Genomic DNA, 27,956 nt, shown 5'->3' on the forward strand with positions numbered 1-27,956 from the left:
CCCGAGACACTAGCAGGAGCCGTGAGGATAAATGGTTCCACAGTGTCAAATTAGCTCAGAGAACATTGATCTAATCAACGTGAGGGGGTTCTTTCCAGGAGAGCGCCTCAGAGCCACCTGCCTGCTGATGGAGGCTGTTCATTCTCTGAGATGTTGTGTGCCATGCTTCCCAAGTCTAGACAGCCACAGGCCATCCCTCCTCCCACTCCACCCTCCAATTAAAAAAAAATGGTTTGAAGTAATTTTAAGTAATAAATGATCTGACGCAGGGCGTGGCTACTTCTACAAGAATATGTATTTTAAGAGACAGTTTGTCCACAGAGAAAGGATCACAGTTTGATGCCAAGATTACTTTTTAAAAATAGATTGTAACATGATGTCCTATTAAAAAGATAGAACACTTGAGAAGGAAGAAGAAAAAAAACCACTCAAAAAGGCACCAAAATATTAAAGTATTGACCTGTTGGAGTGGCTGTTACATCTCTGTATGTTGTTTAGGGTTTCCTCAGTGAGCATTTATACAAAGTTTAAAGCAATGGGGCTGGAAAGATGACTCTACAGATAAGAGCCCTTGCTGCTCTTGCCGAGGTCCCAGGTTCAATGCCCAGCACCCATGTGACAGCTCAAGTGTCTGTGACTCTGGTTCAAGGGGATTCATCTCCCTCTTCTGGCCCCTGAGAGCACCAGGAATGCACGTGGTACATAGACATACATGCAGGCAAAACACCCATCCGCAGAACATAAAGATACGTCATGAGGCTCGGTGCACACACTTAATCTCAGAACTCGGTGGGCAGAGGCAGGTTGATGTTTGAGGCCAGCCTGGTCTGTATACCAAGTCCCAGGACATCCAGGACTACAGAGTCAGACCCCATCTCAAAAACAAAGTAATAATAATTATTATTATAATGACAACAATAATAACCACAGGGGTTGGAGAGATAGATGGTTCTTAGGTACAAGCACTTGTTGCCTTCTCAGAGTTACTCGGTTCAGTTCTCAGCACCCTTGAGGTGTCTCACAACCATTCCTAAATCCAGTTCCAGAAGATCTGATGTCCTCTTCTGACCTCTCTTGGCACCAAACATGTATACAGTGTACATACAAACATACATGCAGGCAAAATAATCAAACACATAAAGTAAAAGAAATAACTATTTGTCATCCTTGTCTTCAGAGTGAGTTCCAGAACAGCCAGGGCTACACAGAAAAACCCTGTCTTGAAAAATAATACATACATACATACATAAATAATATTTAAAATAAAACCATAGAGCACATATTGTAGGAGAGTGTACTGTATTCATAAGGTTATTATAAATGTGTAATCCATGTTAACACTTAGGGAGGGTAACTAAGTGTCTAGACAATGAATCACAGAGACTGTCTCATTTAAATGTCACATAAATCAGATGAGGTAAGGCGGGGTCTTTTGTCCCAATTTAAACTCGGATAAAGGGGAATAAACAGAAAAATAAGCTGTCTAGAATCAGAATCTGGACCATAACCTCCTTTTTGCCATCTACCCCATTGGCAACAGACACATGCTGGCACCACCACCACTACCTCCACCACCCCCACCACCACCCCCACCACGAGGGATGAGATTACTTCACCAGGGAAAGAGAAGTAAACAATGAAAATGATGACCTCACCGTAGGCCATTCAGTGTCATGTATTAAATACTCACTTAATTTGTCTTGACCCTGTGTCAAAATGCCTGACCAAAGACACTTTAAAGGAGGAAGGGTCACAGTTTAGGGTACAGTTTATAACAGCAAGGCACTCATGACTGGAAGAACCAGAGGAAACTGGCTATGCTGTGACTGCAATCAAGAAGCAGAGAGAAAAGCAGGGCATGGTGGCGCACGCCTTTAATCCCAGCACTCGGGAGGCAGAGGCAGGCGGATTTCTGAGTTCGAGGCCAGCCTGGTCTACTGAGTGAGTTCCAGGACATCCAGGGCTACACAGAGAAACCCTGTCTCAAAAAACAAAAAACAAAAAAAGAAAAGAAGCAGAGCAGAGAGAGATGAATGCTGTTCTCAGCTTACTGTGTGTGTCCTTTCTACTCAGTTGGGAACCGCAGCTCATGGGGTAGTACCACCTACATTCAGGATGGGACATCACCCATCAGTTACCCAAGTGTAGATAGTCTCTCATAGACACACCCAGAGGCTGCTTTCATCTCCATAGCCCCTCACAATCAAGACCAGACGTTTATCTTCCTAGTGTGTCGAGATTCCATCACATTGATCATCCATGTTAACTATATGTGCCAAGAATTATTCTGCATGTTGACATACATAATAAATACAAACATAACAACTGGCCCTCCTGGTGCTTTAAGGCCTGACCTCTGCGTTTAGATAGATAGATAGATAGATAGATAGATAGATAGATAGATAGATAGATAGATAGATAGAGGGAGGGAGGGAGAGAGAGAGAGAGAGAGAGCATGCACTTGGACCACCTCTCTCTTACTCTCCCTCACTGACCACTAGAAATCCCTCAAGTTATTTTTCTCTTGTGCTTGGTTGGGCAGATAATTCTACACTTTCCCACCTCTTCACGTGTCTCTCAACTCCATTCCCTACCTGCTGTAGCCAAACACCATAAATGTGCTCTGTTAATCAGAAATGTGCTCTGTTCATGTGCCCTTGACCCCAAGCACAGAGGAGGAGGAAATGTCTTCCTTGGCTGATAGCAAGCGTGCCTCCCTCCCTAAAAGGCTGGGGTGGCTATTGTCGCTTTGGTTTGGAGTACAACTTTATTTTTCGTTTCACACTCTTTATAGCCATTGGTCCCTCCACTAATTTTATTGGACAGGAGACTGTTGTCACCAGGTATAGTGGCTCCCACCTTTCAGTAGGGACACAGAGGCAGATGGATCTCTGTGAGAGATAAGCCAGCCTGATCTACATAGTGAGTTTCAAGCCAGCTAGGATTATATAATGAGATCCTGACTAAAAATAATAACAACAAAGAAGGAAAGGAAAAAGAAGAAAATTGTAAAAGGACAGAGACAGAGGGAAAGAAAGAAAGAGGGAGAGAGGGAAATGACTGCCTTATCTATTTACCTCTCTGACAGCAGTGGTCACCTAGTAGAAAATTCCTCCTGCTTCTCTGCCCTCTCACCCCCCCCCCCGTTTCTGTTTCCTCTTTAGAAGATGAGCAATTCTCCAAATTGGAAAATGACGTCATTATGCTTAATTCTTTAATTACGGGAGATCTTTTTCTCTGGCCTCCTGGTCTGAGGAGGAGTGACTCTTCCACCTTTCCCCCCACTACGCCAGCCGGTCCCCTAATCCATGCTCCACACAGTTGAGCACCTTCTCTGTTCTTTCACTGCCTCCTAGGTGAGCTTGCAGTCGGTCTTTCCTACCAGCCGGGTCTTAAAGAGTGAGCTAGGCTCAGGGCAGAAGGCATCACAAAGCAATCTTAGACAATGTGTTCTTCATTACATCCACAAAATGCCACCAGCACCTTTGACCAAACGTTAATACTGCGTGACTTTGACATCTGGAGATGGAGCTAGAGTTTGAGAAATGGTCTGAGGGTTGATTAGGGTCCAAAAATAAATCTTTTCTACTGCCACGAAGCAGTTACAGTTGCTCAACTGAAATACCAGCCCTTTGGAAAAGCTATCAAATCCACTCATGCAGTTGGGTAATAGCATCATCCCAAGCATTTCGGATGCCTAGTTGGAAGCACAGTGCAGTGTGAGTTAAGCGGACACAATCCATTATGTGAGACATTTCCGAGACAGGATATATGTTTCTAGTGCTAGCACTGACTGCCTCAGACAAATGCCCAAGTGCCCCTTTCAGAGGCTAGACTGGTACATTGTCATAACAAACACTGATCTTCCATTTGCTTTGGCCGCATCGATAGGATATAATGTCACGTGACCCTCAGAGCACGCCTTGATTAAGCATCTGTTATTATGCCTGATTTTCATGTGGAGAAGCAGACTTCTAGACTTTAAATACACAGCCCTAGACAATATAACTAATAAATGGAGTGCTTCAAATCCAAGTTCCTCTGCCATGTCAGCCCACATCCTTAATCCGAGAGCTGAGACCACGTGATTTGTGCAGAATGGCTTCCACAAGACTTTTGGAGTTGGAGGGACCTGCATTCAAATTCTGATTCCATGAGTCAGTCAGCACCTGAGACAAATGTATTTAACAAGAGAAAAGGTACGTATACTTTAGATGCTAATTTTGAACGCTTCAGCCGGTGTTCTGTGAGTCTTGCTCTGGGGTCTAGTGAGAAGCAAAGCAGTCACCCCATGGCTGGAACACAGCCGAGAAAGCAGAGAAGGGCACGATCCCTCAACCCTTCAAAGGCTCCCTCCCCGGAGCTCCCCCCACCCCAGCTCTCCCCCGCCCCCCAGCGATGAGAAAGCCTCCCACTTCGATTCTACTTTCAAAGTCTCCACACCTGCCCAATTGCATGAAGGCCAGGAGAGAGCCTTTAACTGTGGGCCTCTAGGGGAAAATTCTAGATCCAAACTTTAACCCCACCTAAATAGTTACAGCACCTGACTCTCAGCGATACCAGTGTCCAGCTTACAGGAAAACAAGGGCATATTGTGCAACCCTATTACATCCAAAGATCCGCGGGACTCAGATCCAGATCCAAAATCCTTTTCATTGCATGGCAGGGAGAAAACAATTTCTATGTCAACATCCCTATTTACAGATTTAGAAAACCTCCTACCCAGGGCAGGCACTTAACTAGTTCTAGCTATTCTGAGTCTTTTCTTTTGTTACATTTTAAAATAACCAGCCCAGTCACAAAATGTATCTCAATTTATTCTTCTTCTCTACTCTCTCATAAAAAAAAAAAAAAAAGACAAACAAACAAAAACCCTCTAAGCTGTTTCTATTTGTTGTTGTTTTTTCTTTTGACTTGGGTGGGGGATGGAGTTGTGTGGGCATGAGTATGGAGGTCAGAAGACAATTTACCAGAGTCGGTTCTTTCCTTCCACCTCTGGGTCCCAGAAATTGAATTCGGGTTATCAAGGTTGTTTACCCACTGAAGTAGTTCACCCGGCCCTGTTTCTCTCTAGTTGTATTCAAGCAAAATGAGATGGTAGCAAAAAATCTCACCTTAGCAGCCCCAAGTCAATCCCTTCAAGATTTAGTTTAAACAGCACTTATCCGGAAATCTGAAAAACATACACACACACATCCACTTATACCACCACCACCACCACCACCACCACCACCACCACCACCACCGCTCTCCTGGCAGAGAAGGCAGAAACCCACTCACAAGCCTGGTTTACCCATATGTTTACAGTTGGAGAGGGAAGACTGGAATTCAACTTATAGATCTCCCTCTGGTTCACCTCATGCCAATCCGCATCTGACTTGACCCTGAGGTCCCTCCTTAATCCAAGACTTGTCCTCAGGGGTGAATATCACCAAAATTTCACTGTCCCAAGGACTTGGGGACTCTCATAACTGACACAAAATGCCAAGCCTGCACATACCCACCTTCTTGATGAAATGGAAGGTGGGTCCTGGGTTCAAGGCCCCATTTCTCCACGGATTCATTTCTGTGTACTATTTCTTTTCTCTCCTTGCCCTCCTCTGTGTTCTTTCTTTCTTTACATAAACATTTCTTTAAAATGCTCAGGAGGCCAGCAAGAACGGGAAAGAGCACTTTCACCTAGCTAGATGACCCGAATTCAATACAGAATTGAATATACATGGTATCTTCTGACCTCTACACATGCATCGTGGTACACATGGCCATGTGTGTATAATAGCAAATAAATGAATAAATAAATAAATGTAATTTTAAGGTAAAAATGGTAGAAGTGTGTGCTGTTCACCAAGTGCGTCTTGGTATGCAGTACCTGAGGAGGCCAGAAGAGGGCACTGAAACCTCAAGAACTGAAGTTAAACAGGCTTTTTAATGGTCACATGGATGCTGAGAGCCTGGCTCATCTGCAAGAGTAACAAGTATTCTTAACTGCTGAGCCAGTTTTCCAGCTCCCACCCCCCACCCCCCAATCCAACTGTCTAGATAACCCAGTAGTTTTTGGCTGCCTGGCATGTAGGACCTCACCAAAGAGGAACCTTTCCTTACAATGACCTGAGTTTCTCTTTCTATGGAAATACTGGGGCCTGGTGGTTGAAGCAGACCTCTCGTGCATGGTGATTAACCAACTTCAGACAGAGTTTTCCTCCCTGAGAAACAGGCTGGGAGCCCAGATGGCTGAAAAGGTGTCTCTCCAGCAAATCTGTGAGTAAGCTGATAACCGGGAAAGCTGCTGAGCCCAGACTCAGATGAGAGCTGGGCTCAGAAACCACAGCCAGTGCCAAACAGGTTGCCAAGATGAGACAGGCAGAAGCCATGCTGAAATCCAAACTGCAGAGCAGAGATTGCAAGCCAGGAAGAATAGTGTGTCTGTATCATCCCGCTGGTGGCTGGCACAAATGGTTGGTCTTTGTGATGGTTTCAATAATAATGGCTCCCATAGGCTCAGGTGTTTGAATACTTAGTCCCCAGTTGGTAGAACTGTTTGAGCAGGGGTTAGGAGGGGTGGCCTTATTGGAAGAGGTGTGTCACTGGGGGCAAGCTTTGAGGTTTCAAAACCCCACATCATTCTCAGTGTCTCTCTGCCTCCTGCTTGCAGGTAAAGACGGAGACTTCTCCTGCACCAGTACTGCCTGTTTCCTGCCAGTCTCCCTCCAAACCCATGAGCCACAAACTAAATGTTTTCTCTTATAAATTGCCTTGGTCATGGTGTTTTGTTGCAGCAGTAGAAAAGTAACTAAGATAGTCATGAAGGATACAAAGTGTGCTGTTTGGTTTTATTACCTTGACACAAACCTAGACATATCTGGGAAAATTAAGTCTCTTTTTTAAAATGTTTACTTTTATTGCATGTGTATCCATGTTTTGCCCACATATATGTCTGTGAGAGGGTGTTGGATCCCCTGGAACTGGAACCACAGTCAGTGGGCATGTGGATGCTGGGAATTGAACCCAGGTCCTCTGGAAGAGCAGTCAGTGCTCTTAACCTCTGAGCCATCTCTCCAGCCTGAAATGGAATCTTAACTGAGAAAATGCTTCCATAAAATTGGCCTGTAGGCAAATCCATAGGGCACTTTTTTGTTTTGTTTTGTTTTGTTTTGTTTTGTTTTTTCGAGACAGGGTTTCTCTGTATAGCCCTGGCTGTCCTGGAACTCACTTTGTAGACCAGGCTGGCCTCGAACTCAGAAATCCACCTGCCTCTGCCTCCCGAGTGCTGGGAGTAAAGGCGTGCGCCACCACGCCCGGCCCTATAGGGCACTTTTTTAAATGAATGACTGATGTAGAAAGGTCCCAACCACTGTGGACCACGCAATTCCTGGGCAAGTGGTGCTGGATTGAGAAAGCAGGCTGAGCAAGCCATGGAGAGCAAGTCAGTAAGCAGCATTCCTCCATTGCTTTTGCTTCAGTTTCCTGCCTTGAGTTCCTGCCCAGACTCCCTTCCATGATGGACGGTGACTGGGACATATGATTCAAAATAAGTCCTTTTCTCACCAAGTTGCTTTTGGTCTTGGTGTTTTATCACAGCAATAGACATAAATAAAGCACACAGAGATGCCACATGTACCTAGCTCTGTAATTAACAACAGATGTTCACCAGATGTTCAGCTTGTTGTTCACAGTCTTACTTGTTTTCCCAATAAAATTAAGATGTGTGAGCTAAGTGTGGTGGGATTTCCCTGTAGCTACAACAGGGGAAATCGTGAGTTCAAGATCAGCCTAGACTACACAGCAAGACCCCATCTTGAAAAGAAAAAAATATAATAACACGTTAGGTGATTGTCTCCCCTTTAACAGAGGACAAAACCAGGGCCCAGAGACATTGAACTCCTTTGCTCAGGCCATATGATAAATGCATGAGAGACCCCTGTGGCTATAATCCTGACCCTCTATGTATTAGGCTACAAGTTCCTCTGTATACCCTATGCATAGCAATTCACCTTCTCAAGAGCTAGGATGTTTGTTTCTTTTCTTGTTCATCATCCACGTGGCATAGGTAGTCAACACCATCTTATAGATGCATTCTTGATACTTCTGCCATAGTGCTATACCCTGTACATAACATAATAGGCTAATATCAGTGTCTGGTTCTCAGAGCAGTGCGGGCTGCCTAGTGTCTGCCCGTGGCCATCTGGACTCTCTCCAATGTTTAGGTTTACTGCGGAGCACTGTGTTTCCTCTTAGTGGAACATGGAATGAGAATGGGAAGTAGTTTAAGCTAATGAAAGAAAAATAACATTTTGTGTCTTTCATGGGACTATTCATGATGAAGCCAATTAAACAAAACACTAATTACACAGATGAGAGGACCAGTTCTGGGGTGGTGATCATGAAATTGACGGCCTTTCTAGTAAACTTAAACATCATAATTTCCACCTGAAAAATACTTAGACTAACATATTGTAAAACATACAGTACGCCCCTATCTCGGCAAGATGAGGACATTTTCCAAAAGTGACTATGCACATAAAATTGAAGATTGTCAGAATGCTGAAATTTGGAAAGGGGGTTAGAATGTGTCCATCTTTTAGCAAGCTGCGTTTGATTGATAACGTGCCAGAAGTGTGTGTTTGTATCAATAGGTTTCAAGGTCTGCGGTTTCTAGCTTAGATTCAAAGTATGATTTCCTGAGCACCTCTGTAGGATAACTCTAAGGTACCCTCTAGTGGATGAGAAGAAGAACACTCGTGCCCAAGGAGCCATCTGTCATCTGTCATCGGTTCCTGTGCCCACATGGCTGAAAGCTATCACAGCTCATGCCTTTAGGCTTGTGTTCACGAGGGCTACAGGAATGTTAACCGGCCTAAAGAAACTAAACTCCCTTTATTGCTCTTTTTTAAAACGTAAGTACAAAATGAGTAGGAAGACTTTAATCACTTAAGCAAGCCATACATCTTTTCAAAGACTCATAAGATGTGTTGTCCTCAGGACAGCCAGGGCTATACAGAGAAACCCTGTCTCGAAAAAACAAAACAAAACAAAAATGTGTCATCCTTACTTTTATCATTTCTATGATAAGATACCTGACAAGAACAATGTAAAGAAGGGTTTGCTTAGGCTCCAGTTTGAGGGTAAAGCCCACCATTGTGGGGAAGGTGTGAGGAGCTGGTCATATTTCATCTGCAGGGAAAGATGGTGCTCACGTGGTGCTAACTTTCTTCCTTAAACATATCGTTTAATTATAATTGTGTGGATATTTTGCTTGCATATGTGTTTGTGTTGCTTTCCTGCCTGGTACCTCGGGAAGCAAGAAGGAAGACAGTTGTGAGCGGCCTCGTGGGTGCTAGGAATTGAACCCAGGGGCTCTGGAAAGGCAGCCAGTGCTTTTAACCACTGAGCCATCTCTCCAGCCATAGCTTTCTCCTTTTAATGAAGTCTGAGACTCCTGCCCCTGGAGTGGTGCCATCCACATACAGGATAAGTTGTTAGCCTAAGCTCCATAACCTCTTGGAGACATGCCCAGAGGCTCGTGGCTTTGGTGGTCAATCTAGAGCTAATCAACATTAGCCATCACAACCCTAGTCCTCGTCAACTGGATATGTAAGCCATAGCCTTCTACTTTGTCCAAAGGTGTATCAACACAAAATGCATACCATTTGACTTCAAAAAGTCTTCAAAGTCTTTAATAGTTTCAACACCACAGTCCAAATGTTTTTCTGATACTCGTGGAAGTCTCTTAACTGTGAGGCCTGAAACATCAAAGGATGAGTTGGGCTAGAAAGATGGCTCCTTGGGCACGAGTGCCTACTGCCAAGCCTGACCACTTGGGTTTGATCCCTGGTGGTGAAAGGAGAGAACCAACTCCCACTCGTTGTCCTCTGACCTCCACATGTGTGCTGTAGCACTCACACCAGCGCCCACATACACATACATGGAAAATGTAAAGTCACATTGTTGATATACAGTGGCACAGAATAAGCATTCCCATTCCAGAGGGGAGGAGCTAGGGTATAGCAAGGAAACATAGAAACAAAGCAACACCAACGCTCAGCAGGGCAAACACAACTCCTACAACTCCATGTGCGGTGTCCGGGCCTTCAGATGGAAATGCCTGAGCGTCTGAGGGCGTGGCTAGCCCTGTATTATTTCTGTTCCACTGCTGGAAGCACACTCATCCCCTTTATGGGCTGCTCCACTCTGTATACAACTTTCCTCAGGAGATGCCCCAAGGACCTGGCATCTCTCACAACCTGACGTCTCCATTACAACCTGGAATTTTTCTTCCATAGCTTCCTTCAGTAGCCTCTGGGGATCCCTTCCAGGAACTTTGACTCTGCCACATATTGCCTCACCTCGGTGATTCTCTGGAGCCACGATTCAAGACTCTATGGTCCCCTTAACCTTGCACTGTTGTAGAAAATATTTCATCTCAATCTGGGGCTTCTACCCCTACCCCACCTTTGATCATTCAGTTCCTGGATAAAGGCCACCCAACTTGTTTGTTTGTTTTTTGTTTTTGTTTTTGTTTTTTGAGACAGGGTTTCTCTGTGTAGCCCTGGCTGTCCTGGAAATCACTCTGTAGACCAGGCTGGCTTCAAACTCAGAAATCTGCCTGCCTCTGCCTCCCGAGTGCAGGGACTAAAGGCATGCGCCACCACGCCCGGCCTACCACCCAACTTTTATTATTTACAATAAACCTTAGTCAGCACTGGAGCTGGGTAGATATCCCTTCTATGTTATTAAAATCTACTTTCCTATCGATAACCTTGGGCTATTACTTACTAGCATCATCTGGGCTACTCTTAAGCCCAACTGGTCAGCCCTCACGGCCATGCTTTCTTGACTCCTAACCCATGGTTAGAAGACTTTCTCCTCTCTCCACTTTCCTCTCTCTCTCCTAGTTGTCTCCTCTGACCCCAAGGCCAGGGACACCAAGCTCCGCCTATCTCGAGTCTGCCCAGCTATAGGCTGTAGGCATCTTTATTCACCAATCAGAAATAACTTGGGGCAAAGTCACATAGGTCATTTGAGTCACTTGGGTCTACCTGAAAGCTCTCTTATCTCTGGGGCAATCAGGTCTTGAAGGCCTGCACTTAGCATTACAATACACAGCAATAGGGCATAACTATAAAACAGAGACTCTCTTTGACTACAATTTTATCAGCTCCTGTGCACTGGCCTGGAGACACTTCCCTAGACCCTCACTTGAAAACGAGACATTCCAGTTAAGCTCTCTCTTTTTCGATCAATTTGCATTTCAAGAGTTAAAACTGCAGTGGCAACGTCTTACCCTCAGGATATTCATTCTGTTGTCCCAATCAAAAAGAATTTCTATAATGCTGATAAGCTCTTTAATAATTACTACTGCTTTTAAAAAGGTTTGTTTATTTATTTATTTATTTTATGTACAGCACTGTAGCTGTAATGATGGTTGTGAGCCATCATGTGGTTGCTGGGATTTGAACTCAGGACCTTCAGAAGAGCAGTCAGTGCTCTTAACCACTGAGCCATCTTTCCAGCCCTACCTCTGTTTTTTTAAAAGATTTTATTCATTGTGAGTTTCACATCATGCACCCCAATCCCACTCATCTCCCCGTCCCTTCCTATCCACCCTTCGCCCTTGCAACCGCTCCAGCAAAATAAAATAAGATAGAGTAAAAGCAAACAGGAAAGCAGCTTGTTGTAGAAGCTGTAGTGTGTCACACAGCACGCCCTTTTGTCCAACATCTTTACCTGTAAAAGTTCATTGCAGTGAGCCATTGGTCTGTTTCGAGGCCTCTGGCTTCTACACTATCAATACTGAATCCTCACGGGGAGTCCTCATGGATACCCTGCAGCCTTGGATCGACAGGAGTGGGGGATAGATGGGAGTCAGGGGGATGGACTCAAAGCCCTGGATCTGGGCCTGGGGAGTAGCTGAGTTGGTCAGTCTGCCAGCTCTCCTGTGCCTTCACTGCCAGGGTGAGCGTTCCAGCACTGCCCTGGCTAGCTCACCCAGTGCCACAGTCAGCAAGGGGCACAGGCAGCTCTCCCAATCTCATATCCTCTGGGCCAGCTCTGCTGTGCTGGCCAGGCAAGACGCAGGGCTTGTTCTGCAGCTGGTCAGGGCCAGCTCTATTGCTCTCATGACCTTGGCCCATCTCACCCACCTGACACAGGCTACCATTGCTTTTGAATCTGCCTTGCCTGTAACTTTAAACTTGCTTTACACTTTTGCTTGCCAAACTGCACATTTTGTGTATCTTTTCCTTCCACTCTGTCCTTTCTCACAGTAGACCTGTATGAAAGCAGTAACGAATAGCCACAAAACAGCCTACATACTATCTTATATGCAATTTCCTCCACCAAACAAGCTAGTCTATTTCTAACTTATCCTCAATCAAGTTTCCGGGACAGGGTACAGCCAGGCTCTTCTCCAGACTATCACATAAATGGCCTCTAGTCTAGTTCCTGATGGAGTCCCTATTTGCCTGTGAACCTCATAAGCCAGGCTTTGATTATCTGCATTTCTCTTGGAACTCTACTCTTCCAACTCCCACCAGAATGGTTCATTCAGCTCTGCTTATGACGAAATTCCAAACTTCCACAGACCAGTCTCAAGGGGCTGTGAGTCGCATGGCCAGGTTTGTCACAGCGATGCCTAGATCTCAGTACCAACCTTCTATTCTAGTTACTTCTCCTCACAGATTTAACAGTGGGAAGGAGAGGTTAATTTTGATTCACAGCTGAACCATCTTCCCTGTCCCCAGAGCTTATCTACGCACACAGGGATCTGGGGGTGGAGGTTGGGGGGTGGTTCGCAGAGGGAGCTCAGCAGTCTCCCAGGAAAGAGAAAGATTGACCCATTCCCCTGCTCCCAAACACCCTGGCTGAGACCGGCAACTGGACAGGAACACCAGGGTGAATATGAGCAACCCAGAAAGTATCTCGGGAGACAAGCAGAAAGTAATAGATCCAAGAAAGTAAACGTAAAGGAGACGCAGGTTGCAATGGTGAGCCTTGACTGTTACTCAAAAAGGACAAGTGGTTCCTGAGACTCTGGGTCATTCAAATCCTGGGTGCTGGAACTGGCTCGGGCCTGTTTCTGAAGGTCACTGTGGCATTGGCTCTGGTCTATCTCTAAGGTCACTGTGAAATTGGCTTTGGCCTATCTCTGAAGGTCGATGTGCTGACTAGTTTGTTTTTTCTTTCTTTTTTTTTTGTCAACTTGGCGAAGGATAGAGTTATCTGAAAAGATGAATCTGCAAATGAGAAAATGTCTCCATAAGACTGGACAGTAGGCAAGCCTGTGGAGCATTTTTTTAGTTGGTGATTGGGAAGAACCCAGCCCATTGTGAGTGGGGCCATCCCTGGGCTCGTGGTCCTGGGTTCTATAAGAAAGCAAGCTGAGCAAGGCATGTGGAGCAAGCCAGGAAGCAGCGCCATCCACGGCATTTGAATCAGCTCCTGCCTCCAGGTCTTACCTGGTTTGAGTTCTTCCCTTGGCGTCGCTCAATGAACTGTGACTCAGAATATGTTAGCCAAATAAACCGTTTCCTGCCCAAGTTGCTTTTGGTCATGGTGTTTCATCTTAGCAGTAGCGACCCTAAATAAGACAGCCAGTGCATTTAATAAATAAGACAATGGTTACAAAAACAAAACAAAAAAACAATAACCCCAGGGCCCCAGCTCCTTAGCAGGGACAAAAGGCTCTCAACAGAACATACCTGAAGCAACAACTTCTCTTGAAGAACTACTAGAGAGCTGATGAGCCGGGACCTGCCTCTGCTGCTGGGCCAGCCAGGCCCTGGGGTGCGTATCAGTAACTGATGCTGCCATTTGGTGCATTGGGAAGAGAAATGGGGACCAAATCCCCATCCTGGAGCAGCCTGACTTCCTGAGGCCATGACTCCATGAGGGAATAAAATGTGAATCATTATTGTGGGTCCACTCGATGGGTGTGGCCTGAGGAGGTGGGGACCACCCTTGGAGTCTCACACCCACTTCTGCAGCACATTCTACTACCAACTATGGTTACTGGATGAGCCGTGAACAGGAGCCTGGGGCCTGAATGCGGCTACTTTCTGGCATGACCAGCTTCCTCCACACTCCATGCCCTTCACTGCTGTCCACCCAGCGAAACAGAACCAAACCAGCCTGAGCTTGACTACCTTAGAACACCTATTCCCGCCTTTAGGTTCTAGGGTACCTAAAAGATAGACAGATGGATGCAGTCCTATGGACAAAGAGAAACGGACTTCTGAATTTCCAATTACAACCAGCAGGGGGAGCCTTGAACAATGCAGTCTGGGAACAGAGAGGAGACTGTCCAGCAAGAAGGAACCTCTGCGCACAGTACCACTGACACAAAGCAACTACCTTTGATGCATAGTAATTACTATGGGAAATAGTAACTATCACATCATTATATCCTCTTATGCAACGAAAACAGTTTCTCCCTGCTAGTGGAAGAAGCTAGTGTAAACCAGAACTTCCCCTCCAGTAGCTGTGTAGACCGAGACTACAAAACTCCCTTGTACTTCCTCACCCCTCCTTGCCCTCCTACTCTTTGAGTTTGAGTTGCCTACTCTAGCTGTAACCATAGCAACCCGGCTGGTGGGAGATGATGGAAACTCCTACACATTCTTTTCGATTCAGGTAAGTCTTCACCTTACTCATGAGGTCACCTCTAATACCCTCTTCAACGTCTGAGAAGGTTGTCTCACTGCGACTACACTGGTACCACACGGACATCTAAGCTGGACTCCTGCCTCATCTCTCAAACCTCTCTTGATGAGACCAGCAAGATGGCTCAGAAAGTAAAGGCACCAGCCATCAGGCATGATGGCCCAAGTTTGATTCCTGGGACCCACACACAAGAAGTTGTCCTCTGGCCATCACTAGTGTGTTGTATCATGGGAACACATACATGCATATACACATACAATAAATAGATACAATTTAATAAACTTTAAAAAAAAAGAGTTCTATTTACTTGGCTTACATTTGCAGCCCTGGTGTATATGCATGACTGGTGTGGGGTCACACACTGATCACACATGTCAGACACTTAAGGCGACTGTATTGCATTGGAGTGGATGGGCCTGTGGCAGAGTGTCCAAGGGACGAAGTTGAGGCAGAGAGGCCTAAGCTACATTGGCAACACAGTCAGAAAAGAAGTGGAATTCATGTCCTCAGGCAGAGGGCTGTGTCTGGCATGCCCACTGTCCAGGAAAGCCAAGGGACGCAAGACACTGGAGAAAAACAAGGAAGAAGGAATCTCCAGGAGAGGTAGGAGGTGGAGTGAAACCTGAGAAGCTGAAGTTCAGTCTACTGTTAGAGTAACTTTTATTCTCCTGTTGGTAATTGTCTCAGAGGTTCACTGCCTCCGTCTGCTAACCTGGTCCTAGCTCTGAAAGCTTCTAGACTCTGTACAGTATCATCTAAGCCTAGAATGTTTTCAGCCTCTGGGAGTTGCTATTGAATATGCTCACTCTAGTTCTTTTTGGACTCTGGCTGGCTGGTTCAACTCAAACTCCTCTCCAAGTTGACTGATTCAATCTGGCTTCTCTTAGTTTCTCACTCAATTGCTCTGCTTGGCCTCATACTAACTTTGTCAATGTGTTCTAATCTTCTGGCTCCTTCTCATTCTCTGGTTTGTTCTGTCTTCGCCTGTGTCCAGCTTGTTCTCTCTTCAACCTATCTCTGTAAAACTCTCCTGGTAAGACTGCCTCCTCCCTCTCTCTGCACTGCCCCCCAAGTAGCTTCTCTTTCCACTCTTTTGTGAGAGTTGGGCGTATCCTATTCTGTCAAATCTTTCTCTGATTTGTCACTTTGTCTGCCACTCAATTAGACATCACTAGATGCTTCCTTCTACAAACTAACTTTAACTTCATTATTTGTCATTAAAGGTGTGTACTAAGGGTGTGTGTGTGTGTGTGTGTGTGTGTGTGTGTATTCTAGCTGGGGGCAGGGGGCAGATTAAAGGTGTGTGCTAAGGGCTGAACCTTGCCACAACTAGAAACAGGTCCTTTTTTTTCCAGTAAATAACAACAACCTCTGGGTTCACAGTGTGATCAAATATCATGCAACAGTCTATAGTCCTTGAAAGTGGTTACCACAAAATGTCCCAGACAGACTTGTGAGAGAGCACAGGCATCCTATTTTTAAGACGGCATCAACTGTGTTTCTTGCAGAACTCCACAACAAGCTTAAGGAGTGAGATTTGTCCTTTTCGTTGGTTCAGAGGGGCAGGATGGAGGAGGATGAACCTAGTACAAAGAGCTTGCAATCACACTTTCAGCCTTTGAACCACTTGATTACAAATTTCAACCCACTTTAAATCAATACGGACTGATATCAAAGCCAACCTGGCCTCAGATCCACTTACAATGTTGTGAGGTTTACTTGTTTGTATCCTTGGCTGGCCTGGAACTCGCTATGTCAACCAGGCTACCTTAAGCTCAGAGAGATCCATTTGCCTCTGCCTCCTACATTCTGGGATCAAAGGCCAGCAGACCTTTATTGGCTGTGTCCAACAAAGAATCTCTGTATACCCTGGCTGTCCTGGAACTCACTCTGTAGACCAGGCTGGCCTCGAACTCAGAGACCTGCCTGCCTCTGCCTCCTGAGTGCTGGGATTAAAGGTGTGCGCCACCATGTTTTTAAAGTGAGAAGGGGAAGAGAAGTTGATGGTTGCTGTGTTCCATTTACTACAGAGTTGCTTTTTAGCATCAGCAGAAGGCCACATGGTTTCCCCGAAGCTTTTGAACTACATATTTCCCTCTCTCATCTCTTACCTGCTTGTGTAGTCTGTGCTGTTTTCCCTACTGGTCCTCCCTTTGCATGAGGAGGTGATGGCCGCTGGTGCAGGAGTGTTTGTTTAGCCGAGCTACCCCACCATCATTCCATCCTCCAAGGTACCCTTTGTTCCCCACCTGAGAACTGGGCTTGCTTTCAGGATCAGAGATGGCACTTTGATACTCTTCGCCTCCAGTGGGCCTTGTTAGTTTTCTTAGGATACCAATAGGTGGTGGAAGCTACCCACAAACTACTTCCCTTGGGAGCTCAGCCTTATTAGTGAGAGACATGATCGGAAGGCTGAAGCAGCAGGCTAGAAATCTATATGCTTTCAGTCCCAACCTTAGCCATAAAACCAACCCAAATCAAAGACCACGCAGGCAGACAATGTGGACTGAAATTTCAAATATGAAACCTCAAGGATGACATCATCCATTTATTGCAACTTACTCAAATGCTTCTATAAAAGGGAATGTAATAAACAGGTGAGAGTCCTGTGAGAAACACATCCAAGTCTATACAGAGCACTCTATCTCCATGCAGACCAGGACTCTCCCCCAGCCTCTGCAGCTGCCCTTATCAAATGCCCCTTCCCCAGACTCAGCTCTGCACAGACCAAAGGACAGCAGGAGCTACAGCAATTCTGCAGGAAATGTACCTGCATATTGCATCTTCAGGAGCCTGCTTCTAAAAATGGGAATGTAATAAACAGGTGAGAGTCCAGTGAGAAACACATCCAAGTCTATACAGAGCAACTCTATCTCCATGCAGACCAGGCCTCTCCCCAGCCTCTGCAGCTGCACAGACCAAAGGACCTGCATATTGCATCTTCAGGAGCCTGCATAGCAATCTAACCGGGAGCAGGACCCTGCCCTGGGGGGCAGGAACCCACCCCCACCCCATAGGGCACTGGCCACCATTGGCACTCCCAACCTGTCAGTCAAGAGCCAACAGTATCAGCAAAAGGCTATCAGCCTTCAGGAACTGTCTAAGCACGCTGACTAACAAAGTACACAAAGAGTTAATATTCACGACACAACAGATGAAAGAGCAGAATCAGCTGACTATTGAGAGAGGCTTTGAGGATACACCACTCTTTGTGACTCAAAGTTGTTTATAAATTAGAAATAATAGTGTCAGGAAGAGCCTGGACATGGTGGCCCACATTCTTGATCCCACTGCTGGGATCTTTGAGTTTGAGGCCAGCCAGATCTACAGAGTGAATTCCAAGACAACCAGGGTTACACAGAGAAATCCTGTCTCATAAACAAACAAACAAAACCACCACTGCAACAAAGTGAGAATACTAAGCAACAAATACTTGAGAAAAGGTGATTGCAGTTGAAAAGTTTTAAGGCCTTTATTATGTTTTTAGGAAGATAATGCTGTTTGCTAACATTAAATTTGGTTAAGACAGACACTATTGCATACGCCAGCAAGATTTTGCTGAAAGGACCCTGATATAGCTATATAGCTCTCTCTTTCTCTCTCTCTCTCTCTCTCTCTCTCTCTCTCTCTCTCTCTCTCTCTCTCTCTCTCTTTTGGTTTTTCGAGACAGGTTTTCTCTGTATAGCCCTGGCTGTCCTGGAACTCACTCTGTAGTCCAGGCTGGCCTCGAACTCAGAAATTCGCCTGCCTCTGCCTCCCTCCCAAGTGCTGGGATTAAAGGCATGGGCCACCACCGCCCTGCAATACAGCTGTCTCTTGTGAGGCTATGCCAGTGCCTGGCAAACACAGAAGTGGATGCTCACAGTCAGCTATTGGATGGAACACAGGGCCTCCAATGGAGGAGCTAGAGAAAGTACCCAAGGAGCTGAAGGGATCTGCAACCCTATAGGTGGAACAATATGCACTAACCAGTACCCCAGAGCTCGTGTCTCTAGCTGCATATGTATCAGAAGATGGCCTAGTCGGCCATCATTGGGCAGAGAGGCCCCTTGGTCTTACAAACTTTATATGCCCCAGTACAGGGGAACACCAGGGCCAAGAAGTGGGAGTGGGTGGGTAGGGGAGCAGTGGTGGGGAGGGTATAGGGGACTTTTGGGATAGCATTTGAAATATAAATGAAGAAAATATCTAATAAAAAATTGGAAAAAAATTGGTTAAGAAACTTACACCTTTATGAAGTAGCCAATGTAAGAGTGAAGATGTAATATAGTCTGGATATAGGTATCTATGTTTATAATCCCAAATCCCAGCACTCAGGGGCCTGGGTCCAAAGGATCTTGGTTAGAAGCCATCTTAGGCTCATATAGACAAGCTTGGGCAAGATAGCAAGATTCTAGCAATAAAAAACAAATTTCTGGGTAAGACAGACTAGTGGCTATCTATGTGAAAGCCAGTAAAGAAGAGAGTCAGAATTTAAAAACAAACAAACAAAACAAAACAGAGCAAAACAAACAAACAAACAAACAAAACCCAGAACTTATTTCAAAGAGGGTAACAGAAGAAAACTCAAATTTTTCACACCGGCTGGAGATTTGGCTGGTAAAGTGCTTGCCTAGCATGCCCAAAGTCCTAGGCTCAATCCCTAGTGCCCCAGATGACGGGCATGCTGTTGCTTGTCTGTGACCCCAGTACTTGGGAGAGAGATTAGAAAAAGAAATGGAAAACTTCAGTGGGATTTACAGATCAATGAAGAAATTGTATTGGCAAGCTAAAACTCTTACCTTATACAAAACAGTGAGGAAAAAGGTCATGGGTAGGGCTGCACACCCTTAATATCAACACTCTGGAGGCAGAGGGCAGCAGATTGCTACAAATCCAAGGCCAACCTGGTCTACTTATCAAGCTCCAGGACAGCCAATGCTACAAACTGAGACCCTGTCTCCAAAAAGAAGAGGAAGAGAAAGAGTGGAAGGGAGAAGGAGAAGGGGAGAGGGAGTAAGGATCGGAAAGATGGTTCAACAGTTAAGAGCATTGGCTGCTCTTCCAGGGGACCCAGTTTCAATTCCCAGCACCTACATTGCAGCTCACAGCTGTCTGTGACTCCTGTTCCAGGGGATCTGACACCCTCACACAGATATACATGCAGGCAAAACCACCAGTGGACATAAAAATAAATTATTTTTAAAAATAAGAAAGGTCTCTTCAGGCTTGGGCTTCGACCAAGAAGATTGGGATCAACAGGAAATACGGGACCCGCTATGGTGCTTTCCTCTGGAAAACGGTGAAGAAAATTGAAATCAGCCAGCACGCCAAGAACACTTGTTCCTTCTGTGGCAAGACCAAGATGAAGAGACAGACGAGCCATCGGCATCTGGCACTGTGGTTCCTGCATGAACCTGCGGGGCCTGGACCTACAACACCACCTCTGCAATCACAGTGAAGTCGGCCATCAGACTGGAACTGAAAGGCCAGTAGAAGCCCTATCTGAGACTTACCTAGCCTGCGATAAATGGATTAATTTACAGAAAAAAAAAAAAAAGAAAAAGAAAAAGAAAGAAAGAAAGAAAAAACAAGAAAGGCAGGAAGGAAAGGAGAGACAAAGAGATAAAGGAAACAGCGAGAAAACATTTTTAGTGCTAAGACTGACAAAAATCAAAATATCTAGCAGTGTCAAGAGTTGTCAAGGACAAGAGGAAATGAAAATTCTCAAACTCAGAAGAGTGGATGAAAACTGGGACACCCACTGGGAGGACAACCGGTGGCATCTTCTATTTCGTCAGTACACCTTGTGACTCAGCTGATTCGCAGATGAGTCTGGCACACATCTACAAGAGCAGAGTCACAACTGATCTTGTAGTCTCTTCTGGAATGTTGAAAAACAGGAAGTTTTCTACCAGTGGGTGTGCTGGTTAACATTGCCTGTCACTCAACAGGATCCAGAGTTACCTAAGAGACAAGTCTCTAAGCTTGTCTATGAAGGGGTTTCTAAATTGAGTTAGCTGAGGTTTGAAACCTACCCTAACATTCCAGGTTCTGGGGTTCCAGATCATCTCCCTCTGTTTCTGACTGTGGGTGCAATGTGCCCAGTTACTGCTACCATACCTTCCCTGCCATGAGCTCAAGAGATCTGCCTCTGCCTCCTGAGTGCTGGGATTTAAGGTTGTGTGCTGCCAAAGCCGAGGGACCCCCCCCCTTTTTTTAAGATTTATTTATTATATGTAAATACACTGTAGCTGTCCTCAGATACTCCATAAGAGGGCATCAGATTTCGTTACAGATGGTTGTAAGCCACCATGTGGTTGCTGGGATTTGAACTCGGGACCTTCAGAAGAGCAGTCGGTGCTCTTAACCACTGAGCCATCTCACCAGCCCCAGGCAACTCCTTCTTAATTCAAGACAAACTCTTCCATCCTTAAGATGCCTTTGCTGGATACTTTGTCACAGCATCCAGAAAAGCATGGTGGCACAGGCCTTTAATCCCAGCACTCAGGAGGCAGAGGCAGGTGGATTTCTGAGTTCGAGGCCAGCCTGGTCTACAAAGTGAGTGCCAGGACAGCCAGGGCTACACAGAGAAACCCTGTCTTGAAAAAAACCAAAAAAAAAAAAAAAAAAAAAAAAGTTAGCTAAGGCAGAAAAGTAGTGAGCAGGTGAAGCCCCTGTTTTGAGAAACCTGGCCATTTCAGCTGGTTGAGAGGAATGTGAAACAGTTTGAAACCTTGGGTTAAAAGCCCTAGAACGGCCGGGCGTGGTGGTGCACGCCTTTAATCCCAGCACTCGGGAGGCAGAGGCAGGCGGATTTCTGAGTTCGAGGCCAGCCTGGTCTACAAAGTGAGTGCCAGGACAGCCAGGGCTACACAGAGAAACCCTGTCTCGAAAAACCAAAAAAAAAAAAAAAAGCCCTAGAACGCCATAGTCAGTCAGAGTTTAGTGAGCTATTATGGTGGGAGCTGGAAAACCAGAGTGACAAGAGAAATGCTGGCTCTGGCATGAGGCTGCACAGGCAAACAAGGGCTCAATCAGGAACTGGGTTAGAAGCCATTTGTGTGCTATTTCAGGCAAAGAATTGGCTTCATTCTGTCTATGCCCTGAGAACATGGTAGAGGCTGAATTGGAAAGTAAGTGGACCAATTTGTTTGAAGAAAAATTTCAATAGCATTCAGGCTGTGGCCTGGCTACTGCTCATGGCTGCTTTTCTCTTCACAGTGACAGAAAGCCCAAAGACAGCATTCAAAAGGAGAGAGGCCAACCAACTGAGGCGTTTGACCCAGCAACTGAAAACAGCCAGTCTGGCAAGTGTTTTCAATGAGTTTTGATTTTTACAAGATGGAGCTTCTAGAGATGTGGCCTTCCCCTGGGGCGATTCTCCTAATACCTTAACAATTTCAGCTGTTGGTTCCTTTCCTCACCTAAAGCAGCAGTTCTCAACCTTCCTAATGCTGCAACCCTTTAATACAGTTCCTCATGCCATGATGGGCCCCCCAACCACAGAAGTATGTTGTTGCTCCTTCATAGCTGTAATTTTGCTACTGTGATGAACTGTAAGTATCTGATATGCAGGATATCTGATCTAAGACCCCCAAGGGGATCGAGACCCACAGGTTGAAAATCACTGACCTAACTAGACCTTGCATTTCTTCTCCGTTTGCCCCACTCCCACCCCCAGCATTGTAGCCCTGGATAAAAGCAATCAGCAGTAGTTGTGATACAACCTGAATGCTATCCTGTTATCCTGTCCATCATTGGTCCTTAACACATAAATCCAGTCTCAAGTTCTCAGGATTCTTTGAGGGATATAACACAAATGGCCCTTGACCTCAGTTTCCAGCAGAGTCCTTGTTCTCTGAAACCTCAGGAGTCAGGCCTTGACTGTCTAATTTTGTCTTAGCATTTTGGTCCTACTACAAACTTATACCAGAATGGTCCATGAAGCCTTGCTTACAGCGTTTGTTCTAGTTAGCTTTCTGTTGCTGTGATAAATCAGAACCCCGAGAACAAGCAGCTGTTAATCCCACTAGGCAAGAAGAAGAACACTACCAAAATTTGGAGCAAACTTGATTTTTATCGGGGTGCACTGGAGAGCTGGCCAGCGACTGCCTCCCACGTCGGGCTAATGAGAACAGCTGTGAGTTCATTTCTTCGGGGTAACATCATGAGTATGTGCGAAGCAGGTTTACAGGAGCGAGACAATGGAGCAGTAGAGGTCCAGGAAGATCCCTAACCAACAGCCATCACCATGTGGGGGTTAGTGGGTATTCTCCAAAGCAAGTCAAGGGCATGGGTCAGGGTAGGGCAGGTTCCAGGAAACAGAAACTCAGCTCTTACAGTAAATGGAAACTTATTTTTAACAATACATTAAGCATAATGACTCCTGCCTTCAAATCTGTGTGGAGTCACACGGATTCCTCACAACTTGGAAAAGAAAGGGCTTATTTGGTTTATACTTCCAGGTAATGTACAGCCCTTTCGCTGAGGAAGTCGGGTCAGGAACTGCAGAGCTCACCGTTTACTGGCTAGCTCCCAGGCTCGCATTTAGCTTCCTTTCTAACACATTCCAGGCCTACCTGCCTAGGAAGGGGACCACCCACATCAATCAACAAATAAGAAAAAGCTTCACAAACATGGCCACAGGCCAGTCTGACCAAGGTAATTCCTCAGTTGAGGTTCCTTCTTCCAAGATGACCCAAGCTTTGGGTCACGTGACAGCTGACAATTAACTATGACAGTGTTACAGGCTTCTCCAGCCTAGATCTCCAAACTCTTCCACAGACCTCATACAAGCCAGTTCAAAAAGCCTACAAACCATGTGGTCACGTTTGTCGCAGCAGTAGCCTGTTAACCCCGTAAGTGGAATAAGACCGCTACCAAATTGAGCCAAATTGAAGCAAGCATTGATTAAGTACTGGCCAAGATGATAGACTCGGGCTTCTAAAGGCACACGCAGAGGCCACGTATTTCCCACAAGGACCAATCAGGGGCAAACCTGTATCCTGACACACTTCCTGCCTGAATGTGAACAAGCACATTCTGTTGGGTCAAACAAACTTGTTTAAGGGTACAAAAACACCGAACACAAGGCCCATTAGTTTACATATAGAATAGCCTCCAGCATCTCAGGAAATATCTGGCCTTAGCAAGGAACTTACAGTGTAGAAGCATTTTTTTGTTTTTTGGTTTTTTTTACGTAAAAAATCAACTAATTGCAGGCTAGGCAAGTCTCAGACGGCAGGGCTTCTACTGGTCTTTCAGTTCCTCCAGTCTTCTGATGGCAGACTTCACTATGACTGCAGAGGTGGTGTTGTAGGTCCAGGCCCCGCCGGCCACTGTTTTCATGCAGGAACCACAGTGCCAGATGCCGACGGCTCGTCTGTCTCTTCCTCTTGGTCTTGCTGCAGAAGGAGCAAGTCTACTTGGCGTGCTGGCTGATTTCAATTTTCTTCACCATTTTCCAGAGGGAAGCACCAAAGCGGGTCCTGTACTTGCCGACGTTGACGACCTTCTTGGTGAGTTTAGCCATGTCGCCGGAACCCAAGCCTAAGCCCGAAGAGTGAAGCATTGTGTTTTATGAATCTCTTAGACACAGTAATTAAAACTAAACTATAACTTTGGCTCTCACACTCACACCCTGGTAACATGTTTCTGTATTACTTACTTTTCTTATTGTTATAGCCAAATACCTGACAGGAAGTGACTTAAGGGAGGAATGTTTCTTTTGTCACTTTTTTTTTAACATTTATTTATTTATTTTATGTGAGTACACTGTTGCTCTCTTCAGAGACACCAGAAGAGGGCGTCAAATCCTGTTACAGACGATTGTGAGTCAATATGTGGTTGCTGGAAGTTGAACTCATGACCTCTGGAAGAGCAGTCAGTGCTCTTAACCGCTGAGCCATCTCTCCAGCCCTTGTCTCACTTTTTTTTTTTTGGGGGGGGTGTGTTTCGAGACAGGGTTTCTCTGTATAGCCCTGGCTGTCCCGGAACTCACTTTGTAGACCAGGCTGGTCTCGAACTCAGAAATCCGCCTGCCTCTGCCTCCAGAGTGCTGGGAGTAAAGGCGTGCACCACCACGCCCGGCTTATTTTATTTTTTATTGAAGTGTATTTGGGGTGCACATGTGGGCACAGGTGCCTGCAGAAGCCAGAGGTTTCAGATGCCCCGGAACTGGAAATTAAGTGGTTGAGAGTTGTCCAAAGTGAATTCTGGGACCTGAACTGCGGTCCTCTGGAAGAGCAGCCAGGGCCTCTAACCACTGAGCCACCTCTTCAGCCCTTCTCTGATGACTCTTGCTCTTCAGTCTCAGATAGCATGTCTCCCACAGATCTGGCTTTGCACTATGGTGCAAACATGGTTGTGTGTGATGTCACCCACTCTCCCTTAGAGCCTGCACTGTAGGCTCAAACACTGCTGAGATCGGATCCAGGCTCTATAATAACAGTTGTGTGCTCTTGGACAAGTTAACTTCTCTGAACCTTTATTTTCTTATCTGTACAATGGGCGTATAATGGAGCAGCCTCCTCCACAAGAACATTAAGGGACCAAGTAGCAGCATGGTACTTAACACAGGAAGTGATTAGTAAGTGTTGACTTGCTTTATGCGTGAAAAAAATAGTTAATCATGAATTACAAAGAGAAGATATTCACTAAAGGTAGCATATTTTTCTTGTTCCTGAGAAGTCTCAAGGGATGATAATTCTAATTATTCAATGAACTAGAAGCAATTGGTCCTCTCAGGGCTGGTCTCTTTGCAGAGAAGTGCTACAGTGTGGGCTCTGAAGACAGCAGGCCTCCAGCTGGCTGGAGTTAGCCACAATGGGTTCGGGGTTCCTCGTATGACCTTGTCTAACCAGTCTGGTTAGGACACATGGTTTCAAGAATCTTTTCCAAGCCAGCAGTCTACAAACTGAGACGCTGGTTCTAACACTTACAAAGAAACAAATTAAGAGAAACTTCCAGGGCTTCCAGGGACCACCCTGCCACCTATCCTGAGGAAGACCCAGAGGTTTCCTGGGCAAGCCTGGTCTGCTGCATTAGCACCAGAGGTCCTGGAAGTCCGGGCAATGCTGGAGGATTGAGTCACCATTTTGACTCAGCTTTGACAAATACCCTCCGGGTGACTTTGGGAAAGTTGATCTGAGGCATTATCACTTAAAGAGTTGCTTCTGCTCAACTGTCAGCCTGGGTACAGTGTGGACACTGGTCAGTGAACAAATGCTGCCAAAAGCAAGACTGGAGCTGCCTCAATCACTGATGTGGTGCAGTGAGCGACTTCCAAGGTCTGAGGAAGGTAAGGCTCTTTAAGCAGCCTGCCATCCTGAAGGTCAAAGCCTTGAGCAGAAAGGCCGAGAAGATGAATGGCTTTGAGGGTGCCTGTGTCCTGGTGGCTTGAAAAGCACTGGAGTGTGTGTGTGTGTGGGGGGGGTGTACATGCTAACATTTTTTAAATGATGCTGAGGAGGATAATTGATGATGATGGACTTATAGTCTGAAACTTAGGTAACATCGATGATTGCTCAAAGTGTAGTAGTGGAGTTGATGTCGTGATGGAAACTATATGTATGTATGAGAGAGGGGAGGCAGGATGGGGGAGGGGAGAGAGAGAGAAAAAATGCCCATCTCTGACATCAATGAACCTCAGACACCAAATCAAGCTGCAGTCCCATTGAGTAATATCAGGAGTAATCTCCTGTGGATTAATAAGTGTACTACACACACACACACACACACACGTATGCAGAAAAGACAAAATATTCCATGTCACACACAGGATGAAACGAAGTGACCATTTAGCTCACCTATGTGTGCGGCATCAGAGAAACTATCTTGTGCAATTTGATGAAAGGGAAAGTGATGGATGGTTCAGTGGTGCCCTTCTGCTGACAGGGGTACAGGAGATGGGCTCTTTAATCTAATATCTGACTTACTACCTAAGAACTACTACCTAAGAACAAGAAACTTAACAACTGTCGTCTTTCCTTTCCTGGAACTAAAGTTATTTTTGTAAAGGATTATTTTTGATCTCCTCTATTTCCCGTGGAAATCAGAACATGTTAATTAGAAAACTTCTAAGGCGTGAGATCTATTGATCAGTGTGTTAAGGAGTCTCCAAAGCAGCCCCACAATGATTGGAACCTCTCATTTGTTTGACCTTTAAGGCCTAGCACAGAAAGGAGAATTTCTGTAGGGCGAAGGTCATATGCCTATGTCAGTGCAGTCATATGTTGCCTAATAAAGTAGCCAGAGTTTGAGAAAGACATTGTTAGGTAACTTCATTGTTGAGCAAATACGGTGGAACATTCTTAAAGGACTAGGATAGCCATGACATCACTAGACAATATGGCCCTATGGGACTACCACTGCACATACATCTAATGGTTGACTAAGAAGTCTCTATATGGTGTATAACTATAAATGCAATAGTTATTGCTGAAGCATTATTACCGCTCCTAACACTTTGGCAAACTCATAAATGTCCTCACATTTGTCCCTCACAGCAATTGTATGAAGGCAGCTACTATTACTATCCAGATTTTATAGATCTGAGATTTTATCTGAGGCGCAAAGCTACCAAGGCCATTTCCCAGAGTCACATGGCTAAAAGCATCGGAGCCTGGATGAGAACTCAGAGTGGCATGGCTCCAAGACTGCTTGCTGGACAGCCTTCCTGTTCCCCTCCAGCGGAAAGCTGCTCCACCTTTCAGACCTGCTTGCCTGTGGGCGTGTCTTATTTTTAAGCTGACTTGTTCCACGTGGCAGCCATGGATGGCTCACTAGCTCCGGGTTTGTAAGATCCTTAGCATCTGTGACTCCCAGAAGTGGAACAAATACAATAATTGTTTTGTGTGCAGTTGTTCCCTGGAAAATGACTGCCAATCATTCCTGCGTTTTGTGTGTGGGCAGGCCACGCCTCTCATCAACAGGGAGTGTTTATACCTCTCCTCTTGAATCTGAGATGTTTATTTTCTCCTTTCTTCACCCACCCCCCCACCCCCACCCCCTGTCTCCTGAGACTCATTCCAGGATTTCTGAACCCAGGTCTGTCAGATACCAGCAGCCTGTTTTGGTGTCTTTGAAAACAGCTTTCGCACTGTAAAGACACCCAGGATATCCACAGGGGGAGGCCTGCAGGATGAGATGCCACATGGAAGGAGGAGCCTCATCTAAACGATCATCATCTAAGCCCCTGACCTTCCAGCTGCAGGCAGATACCAGCCTTCATTTTTCTCACAAAATTCTTTTATGGTGATAAAGACTTACTTCCCAAACATTCACTGAACTTTATCCGTAGACATGACAACCATTCA

The 27,956-nt window shown here is 45.6% G+C and overlaps 2 pseudogenes across 1 annotated transcript; one reads left to right on the top strand and one right to left on the bottom strand.

The window, feature by feature from the left end:
- Positions 1 to 15,068: 15,068 nt before the first annotated feature.
- Positions 15,069 to 20,133, top strand: LOC110306745 (large ribosomal subunit protein eL43 pseudogene; annotated as a pseudogene).
- Positions 20,134 to 23,866: 3,733 nt separating this feature from the next.
- Positions 23,867 to 27,879, bottom strand: LOC110290138 (large ribosomal subunit protein eL43-like; annotated as a pseudogene). Its single transcript, XR_015044985.1, has 2 exons — positions 27,841 to 27,879; positions 23,867 to 24,189 (listed from the first exon to the last, which is right to left on the bottom strand). The product of XR_015044985.1 is annotated as a large ribosomal subunit protein eL43-like (transcript).
- Between the last annotated feature and the right edge of the window lie 77 nt (positions 27,880 to 27,956).

The sequence above is a fragment of the Mus caroli genome, unplaced genomic scaffold (genome assembly GCF_978045245.1).
Source record: "Mus caroli unplaced genomic scaffold, Mus_caroli_1 scaffold_2, whole genome shotgun sequence".
NCBI classification, from domain to species: domain Eukaryota; kingdom Metazoa; phylum Chordata; class Mammalia; order Rodentia; family Muridae; genus Mus; species Mus caroli.